The sequence below is a fragment of the Gasterosteus aculeatus genome, chromosome 5 (assembly GCF_964276395.1).
Source record: "Gasterosteus aculeatus chromosome 5, fGasAcu3.hap1.1, whole genome shotgun sequence".
NCBI lineage: Eukaryota > Metazoa > Chordata > Actinopteri > Perciformes > Gasterosteidae > Gasterosteus > Gasterosteus aculeatus.
The window spans coordinates 8,306,369-8,314,704 of NC_135692.1; positions in this window are offsets into that span (position 1 = coordinate 8,306,369).

An 8,336-nucleotide genomic window follows, 5' to 3' on the forward strand; every position below is an offset into this window, starting at 1 on the left:
TCGCCATGTTTTTTTATGCAGTCAGAGCCTGCTGAGTCTCTCGTGGAGATCCGACTGTTTTGAGGAGAAAAGCGCTTTTGCAGATGAGACGACGGTCGAGGCCGACACCTTCAAATGAAGAAAAGCTTTCTAGAATCGTCTGCCCAGTGGGCGGAGCCAGAAAACCGATTGGCGCCCCCCACAGGGAACATGAATATTCATACACCGCTCCGGTTTTTACGTTATTAACACTCCTTCCACCCCCCGATCATAAGATTTATGATTACTTCGGTGACATCCGTAGTTTGAATACAGCGGCGTGCAATTTATATGCGCCGCGGCAGCGTCGCGTATAAATTGAAGAGGACGTTCCAGAAATGCAGCCATGAATAAAACACATCCGCGCTAAAAAGACGGGGCCTAATTAGCTTTCGCTCCGCTGCTATTTAGCGGCGCTCTGTCGGGTATTACGCCACGACTGAATCGGAACACTCTTAATTAATTACCTGAGGCTTGCTGAGCATTTAGTGCTGGCTTTCAGTTATTTTACGTGTTCTGCCCCCCCCCCCCCCGTGCTGTTAGCTTCTGTGTGGTTTTACTGTCTCACTTTGTGTGAGTGCACAGTGAGGGGGGGAGAGAATGGGGGAGGGGGGCCGCGCGGGAAAACACGTCTTTACTGTAAACTTCAACTTGAATCTCGACAAGCCCGGCAACAGTATCTAAGCAGCGCGATGGCTGATTGATCATATTGACTAAATATCTTTGAAATGTCATCATTATTTAGATTAAAACAAATATTTATGTGCAATATAGCTGAAGAACAACCGGCAGACATGAACCGAGAGGAAAATAAATTGATTTTATTTCACCAAATGCTTTAAAATGCATTTTGAAGGATGTAATAGTGTCTGCGCCTCAACTCATTCTGGATATGTGGCTTTATGCTGTACACAATTTGGTGGATGATGAATAGACGTAGATAGAATATATGTTTGTATCTCGTACCGCTAGTGTTGAATACATGTGGTGTTAATGGTAATGGTATGGTAGTTAAAGATTTCTCCGAGGCGTGAGGCGGATTCGGATTTCTCACTCCAGTTACCGGCAGCTCCTGAAGGATGATTTCATCTGCTTCCCCACAGACACAATTACTCCCCCACGACTCGAGGACAAAAGCTCACAGTGTCGGACATTTCCGAGGTGAGAGGAAGACGCACGACACACGGCTGTTACATATGTCTTTCAGACTGACGCGCTTGTATCCATCTGACCGTATAGTCACTTTTTAATCTCCTTTAGTGTTCTGGGTGGAGAACAACACATCTATCAAATCAGGCCGAGCGTGCTCGATTTCTCTCAGGGGTGGAAGAAGTACTCCGTGCGTTTGCTTGAGTAGAATGAAGAATCCCACAAAGGTAGAAATACTCAGTTACGGTAAAAGTATTTGCTCCAAAATAGATTGGGAGTATTCATTTTTCAGCAGCCCCTTTTGTCATTTTTTTATTCTGATTTTATTCATTGGTGAGTTAATGGGTAAATATCAGTAACATTTTAGTTAGTTATGGTGGGGCTGCTTTTATTATATGTATTTTATATACTTTAGTCATTGCTGCTGCTGGGAAGCTAGTGAATTTTATGGGGGAATTATAGTTTAATTGTTGATTATTATGTTGTGTTCTCAGTCTGAAGCAACAGAAGTTATCAGATACATTTAGTGGTGAAAGAAAATATTTTCCTTTGTGTTGTAGCGGAAGAGACAAAGTTACAGTAAAAGGAAATACTTAAGTATGTATAACCAGGTAAGAAAACATGGCCTAAATGTCTCATTCGATTCATTACATAAAAACACTGGCTTCTCCTCTTTCCTTTAATTACAATTACACATTACAGAAAGACGAAAGTCGACTTGGTTCTTTATTCCACAGAACTGACTTTCCCCCACAGTGCAGATGTGTGTGTGTGTGTGTGTGTGCCTTTTAATCAACACACTAAACTTGCTTCCCAGCAGCGGTGCCACACAGTCTCATCACATCCTATTACTCGCAGCGTGTGATCTATTTCTCAGAGTCTGCAGCCTTGAATGTCAATTATTTAACTTAAATCATTCTCAATAATGTGCAATACAATGCACTGTTTAATATTGACATTGAATCTCAATCGCTTTGCGTTGAATGACAAAAGTTCAGGGCTCCTCTTCAATGGCTGATTATGCTGAATATTCATATTTTAGTCCACAGTGTGCTTCCCTTTTTAAATCAAACCGCCCGAGCGCTCAATCCCTTCAACATCAAATCGAATGCGTCTTCTCTCAGTCGCGTTGACGTCTGCTGCCGGAGGCCATGTAAGTTCTATAAATAATTAGAGGAGACACTTTGAACTTTGGCCAATTATTGCTTTCAAAGGCTTTCATAATAAAGTGTGTATATGCACAACGAAATATAATCCAATTATTTAAACTCTAAACTTTATACAGACATTCAATCACTCAAACGTGTAAAAAGTGTAATTTAAGGGGACATCGGCTCAGGCTGTAATTTAAATCAAACGCACCCGTCTCCCGTTGATTGCCGTTGTAACTGCGACGTCTGCGGTTTTCTGGTGAGTAGCGTCTTCACACGTAAGCTGTCCCCCTCCTAAGGCTGATATGCTGCTTCGGAACGTGTTTGCGGACAGAATAATAAACCTTTCTCCGGGCTTGTCCCGCGCAAACGACGGGATAGGGGAAAATATGGCGGCTGCTCGGGTAACTAGCTAACGTTAGCCTTACTTCAATTAGCAAAGCTAGCCGCTATGCTAGTTAAATACCATTGAGTCAACCTGAATCTATTAGCACGCTGAATCATTAGCTAACCTCACGTAGCTTAGTAAAAGAGGCTATTTAGAAACCTGACCTTTTTAAAATTTAATTAACACAAAATATTACAATAAGTTGGGTTCCTAAAACTAATGGACACTAAGACAGCAAGTCCTCTATTGTCTACCAGTATTATGAGATGCTTTTTTGATTGTTATTGTGATTATACATATAAGTTAACTTTTAAATAATAGCATATGGGAAACATTAACACAACAGTATACATTATAACGTGTATAATATGTATAAAGTCCTACATATTTAGTATACAACTGAAACAGCATCCAGCAACCTATTTCTGAAAATAAATTAATAAATGAATCTTTTTATTCAACTTTCATTTAAGTTAAATCTCTTAAAATCAATGAGGTTATATCTTAATTTCTAAGGATGCACACAGTATGATTAAAACATTGTAAAAATACACAGGAATTGCTGCTAGTGTTTCTCAACCTAGATTTTTTTTGCTTTTCGAATCTAATAGTTTTGCATTCTTTTTAAGATACAATTAGTGAGTGGTACATTGTTTTATTGATTAACTACAAAGAACAAATTGACAGCAATCCTGTGTGCTTTTCATCAAACCCCATGTCAAGTACACATCTCAAAGGAAGTTATCTCTCGGTGCTGGAATAGTAATAAATGTCGTGACCACTGCAACATAATCTGAATGACTAACGTCCAATGACAACGGGTGGCACACATCAGCACAACATACATTTAAAAAAATGCGGTGAAACTGTGCAACAAAACTTGAGAGAGTCACATCTGGTTCTAGTTCATAATATTAATGATGTGTCATCTTAATGACTTGTAATTATATGGCCTAGAGTTAAAGTTATGTGTGCATGGCAGCAGTAAATATAGAACAATGCTAATGATGCTGTTGTACTCCAGTATAAGCCAGATTCCAGGCTTTTCTCCGGCTGATGGGATGATCCGGGTGGAAACTGACCTGGATCCAGAGCTCTTTGGTTGTTTTGACTCAGTGGGACGTGACGCTTCGAAAACCATGAGCCTGCTTAACGGGAAAATCCTTGTATTGGGAAAGAAACTGAGCTCTTTATAAATAACGCCAAACTATCAGTTGTTTATTTATATGGTGGAGATTTTTATGCTTATTTAATATTGATGTATTCACAGTTATGGACACATGACTGGAAACTGCTGTAGGCCAGGAATGTGAAGTCCAGATGGCAGCATTTGGGTTGCACGGTAAGAACGTAACACCGTAGTGCAGGGGTCTTCAAAGTTTTTCAGGCCAAGGTCCTCCAAACTGATGGCGAGATGGAGCAGGGACGCCCTACGGAGTTTGGTCCGCCATCTTTTATTTTTGAGCTTCGTGCTCGTTAGACGTGAGCATGAACGCGATCTGATTGGCTGGTGCCTGCGCTTTGGTATTTGCATGAAAGATGCTGTGAATGAACCGGTGCCCAGCTTGAGAGAGCTGCTGTGGGAAGCTGAATGTGTGTGTTGCGGACTGAAGGATAACGTTTCAATTTATCCGTTCACTACAATATGTTGGATTCATGCTAATATATATTTAAAGATAATAAGTGCAATTCTGATTCTGAAGACTTTTAAATTTGTGGAAAAAAAATTAAAACAATTAATGAAATATTTAGATTTATTTAAATATTAAATAATTGTCTTATCAACCAAAAATTCTGCGACCCCCCCCCCGCAGTACCTCCGCAGACTCCCTGTTGAAGACCTCTGCCGGTAGTTAATTGTTTCACAGCTTACCCTGAGGAAATATGTAGTTAAATCATTACATTCATCCTTTCTCATAATCTGGGAGTAGTTTGATTTGTTACTGTGACGTTTTTATTTGTTTCTTTCCAGAGACGTGACATTTAATGCCTTTATTGGATCGCACCAGTTGAGCGATGACAGGAAACGAGGGGGAGAGAGAGCTGCACCAATGGCTCCTTGTCGGCATCTTGATCCCTCAGCCGCCGAGGGGAGGGGACTTCCTGTTTATAGCACGAGCGTAAGTAACTTACTAAAAAGCTGTTGATGTATAACCGGGTGCTCCAGATCTCATCGTTAAAGGCTGGCGCATGCTTCTGCGTCGTTGTGTCGACGCACTCGTTTCAATTCATGGTTCTAAAAGGCTTGCGTGTGTTGCAGAGTAATTCACCGCCAGAACAACAGGCGGAGTGACGTGTTTTGTTGAAGACGACCTAGAGAGTCACGTCTATTTATTTATTTGTTTATTTATTTATTATAGACTTTATTGCCCTGCGCATTGTCACTGCTGCTTTTCATCGCGGATACATTTGTCCCGTATTTTCCTCCAACTTTGTGCACATCTCCCTCCGTGAATCCAACCCGCTTATACAACCCGCCAATGACGGCTTGTATAAGCGGTCATATTTACGCATTTCTTCCGACAAAAGTTCTTAAATCTGATCCGTTCTCTTGTAAACATTCTCCGTTTTAATAATGGCGGTATCGGGCTATGAAAGCGGAAATGTGAGACTCCGTAAAGGAGGTAGTTAGCAGACCAATCACAGCCGTGTGCGCTGCGGGAGGCTTGCGTCGGAAGTGACGCAAGCCTAGAAAAATGGGTCGACACACGCAAGGACGCAAGGAGGTGTGAAAAGGCACGAAAGGGACACGCAAGGGGGTCTTGCATCTGCGTCGCTCTGAAAACGCAGAAGCATAAACCAGGCTTTAGTTGTGATCTTCCCAGATCCGAACAGTTTGGGTGTTTGTGGCGAAATCGTTGATGCCTCAAAATTCAGTTTTGATTCAATGCTTTAAATGTAGTTTCTCGTCAGTAAGTGGCATCGCTTGCCATCACGCTGTTTGTGTTCTCACGAGGTGATCGCCAGGCTCAGGGAGGCTGATTAAACATCCCGGTGTTGTCAGTAGAAGACGGCACTTTGAGCAGCCTGGTCTCATTTACTGTTGGTACCAATAAAGGTCCTTTATTTGAATGTAGCCCAAGAGCCATTTCAAGTAACTTGTGATTCGTCTCTAATTTATGGCTCCTTTCGGAAAACTGGTCCCCGTTTAGTTTATGGATCATTACTCCTTGTTTGAATAATTCATAGGCGATGTCATGTAAATGATGATCTGGGTAAGTCAACCTGATGAATAATGTAGACTAAATTACAGCAGGATCCCAGGACACTGGACACAGCCCCCCCTCCCTCGGTCAGCCTTCCTTCTTTATGTATCGTCACGCTCCGCTCTGTCTCGCTATCATCCGTTTCAACTGTTCACTATTTCTCTACCCTCCACCCCCCATATGTCTCTACCTGACCCGCTTTCTCCCTCCCCTCCTCCCCCTTTCTTCCCCTTGCAAGCATTAACACACCTTTTCCCGCGTGGACTTGAGCTGAATGCTCGGCTGATTCATGTGGAGCACTGAGTTCAGCCACAGTGACTGCTGCAGTAATTACACCCCCCCACCCCCCCCCCCCCCACACACACACACACTTTCACACCTCCCCCATTACCTCCCACACTACATGCATCCCTATAGGAGCGCCTCCTCCTGACGGTCCGGAGCGTATTGCAGAGCGTATTGATACTTGATTTGATTCTATCGGAGAAAAACCTTGAGGAGTCAAACCTAAAGCAATGGTTTGTTTTCTTGTCATCGTCTCTTTGTACGTCAGTGTTCCCACTCATTCTTTTTGCCAAAAATATAACGTTTCCAATCCTCAACTCTTGAAATATTTAGAGTTTGGTGCGTCACGTTAGACAGTCGGTGTTAATTCTCCAGTTTGGTGCCGTCTATCAATTGCAGAAGAAGAAGCTGTAAAGTAATGAGGAAGTTTATTGTCATACTAAACTGTATATAAGGAAAAATAGTCAATAGACTGAGTGTATCAAGTGAAATAATGGGAATAACATTTGATTTTTACTTAGTTACTAGATCTCTCTCTCTCTCCTCATACTGCGAGTTGAGGTGGTATTGAGACATATATTTATCTATCCTACATAGGTCATCCTGCTCGACCTCCTGGTCTCTCTTTCCACCAGTTGCAATATTTTATATATTATTTTATAATATTATATTTTTGTTGTTTGTTGTCTTTATTAACTCCATCTCCCTTTCATTCCCCATGAAGCTTGCTCCATGACTCGTATGACATTTAATAATGTAACACGACTGCCTCTCTCCATCTCAACGGTTTCTGTGCCAACTGGAGGGTTTTTAGTCTCGGATCAAAGAAATCTGTCAAAAACACACAAATAAGAAACATTATCCTACACAAAATTAGATTTATTTGTTCAGATATTCCTGTTTTTAAAATTTTTTTATTGACATTACTGGATGCTTTTCCCCATCTGGTCCATTATAATGAGGCAAATGAATTGGGGGGAATATCTGGCAAATTGTTTAACACATTTAGTTTGTATTGTATTGTGCTACAACATAAAGGGTCTAATGACAATTATTTATAAATGAGCTAGTTGATGGTCGTTTTGCAGTTAGCTGAAGCCCACATCATTTGTAGGCTTACTTTAATAACTCAACTTGAATATTGCTGATTTGTTCCAAAGATTAATTTGTGCTGCATTTGTTTACTAGGAGAAGAAATACAAATTAATCCTCTACATGATTGATTGGGCCGATCTTATCTTCAATATTGAAGGAAGATATCATCAGCAGACAGATGAGCAGCTCTTTTTCTCTTTGGTTTCTTTTTAATATAACACTTCAACCCAGTGGAATATCAATATATTGATATATATAAGTCAGTATATTCTAAGAGCCTATTCAACATCAGATGATCTATGGTTGTGGGTTGCACGAGACGCCGGTACGTTCGATTCTAAATGCAATGTGAATAACCATAACTGCAACACTTATCCATAACCGCAGCACTTGCCCTGTCCCCGGTGGGACGGTGGACGAGAGCATAGGGGGGGACGTATGCATTCAAGGCATCGATCCGATGCAGCATGATGGAGAGGGGGGGTCGACTGTTGGAGTGGAAGACGTGCCGCTGAACCGAGACACGTGGAATTAGCCGACAACGAGCGGCCTGTCCATCCGCCCGTCCATCTTCATCACGCTGCCTCGCCGCCCCGCATCCGGGAACCCATTAGGGAATCGGGCCCCCGTCGTTTTTCTCCGCTCCGGTGATGAGTCACTCCCACAAAGTTGCTTATCGATCGGGGCGCCGTGCGTCTAAGTGGCCCCTCCCGCCCGCCTCTGTGACGGTCACTGAGACCGGCCGAGTGGTCTCGTTATTACGGCGTCAGCGAAAAGAGGCGTGCGATGTGGGATCGGAGGTTTTAGGGTGTGACAATTGGGGGGGGAAGGGGCATCATTTATTATGTGTGTCTCTGCTCAGTCGCACTTTGTGCCATTTGCATCGTTTCCTCCAGAGATTAGTCATCTGTTTGAGAGGCGAGGAGCAGTCTGCGGCTGCACTGTTGTGACCGCTGTTTGAAGCTGCGTGTGTCCGCAGGTGTTATTTAAAGATGTCCCAGGCTACTCAGGGCTCTAAACTAACAATTAAAAGGTAAAACATGC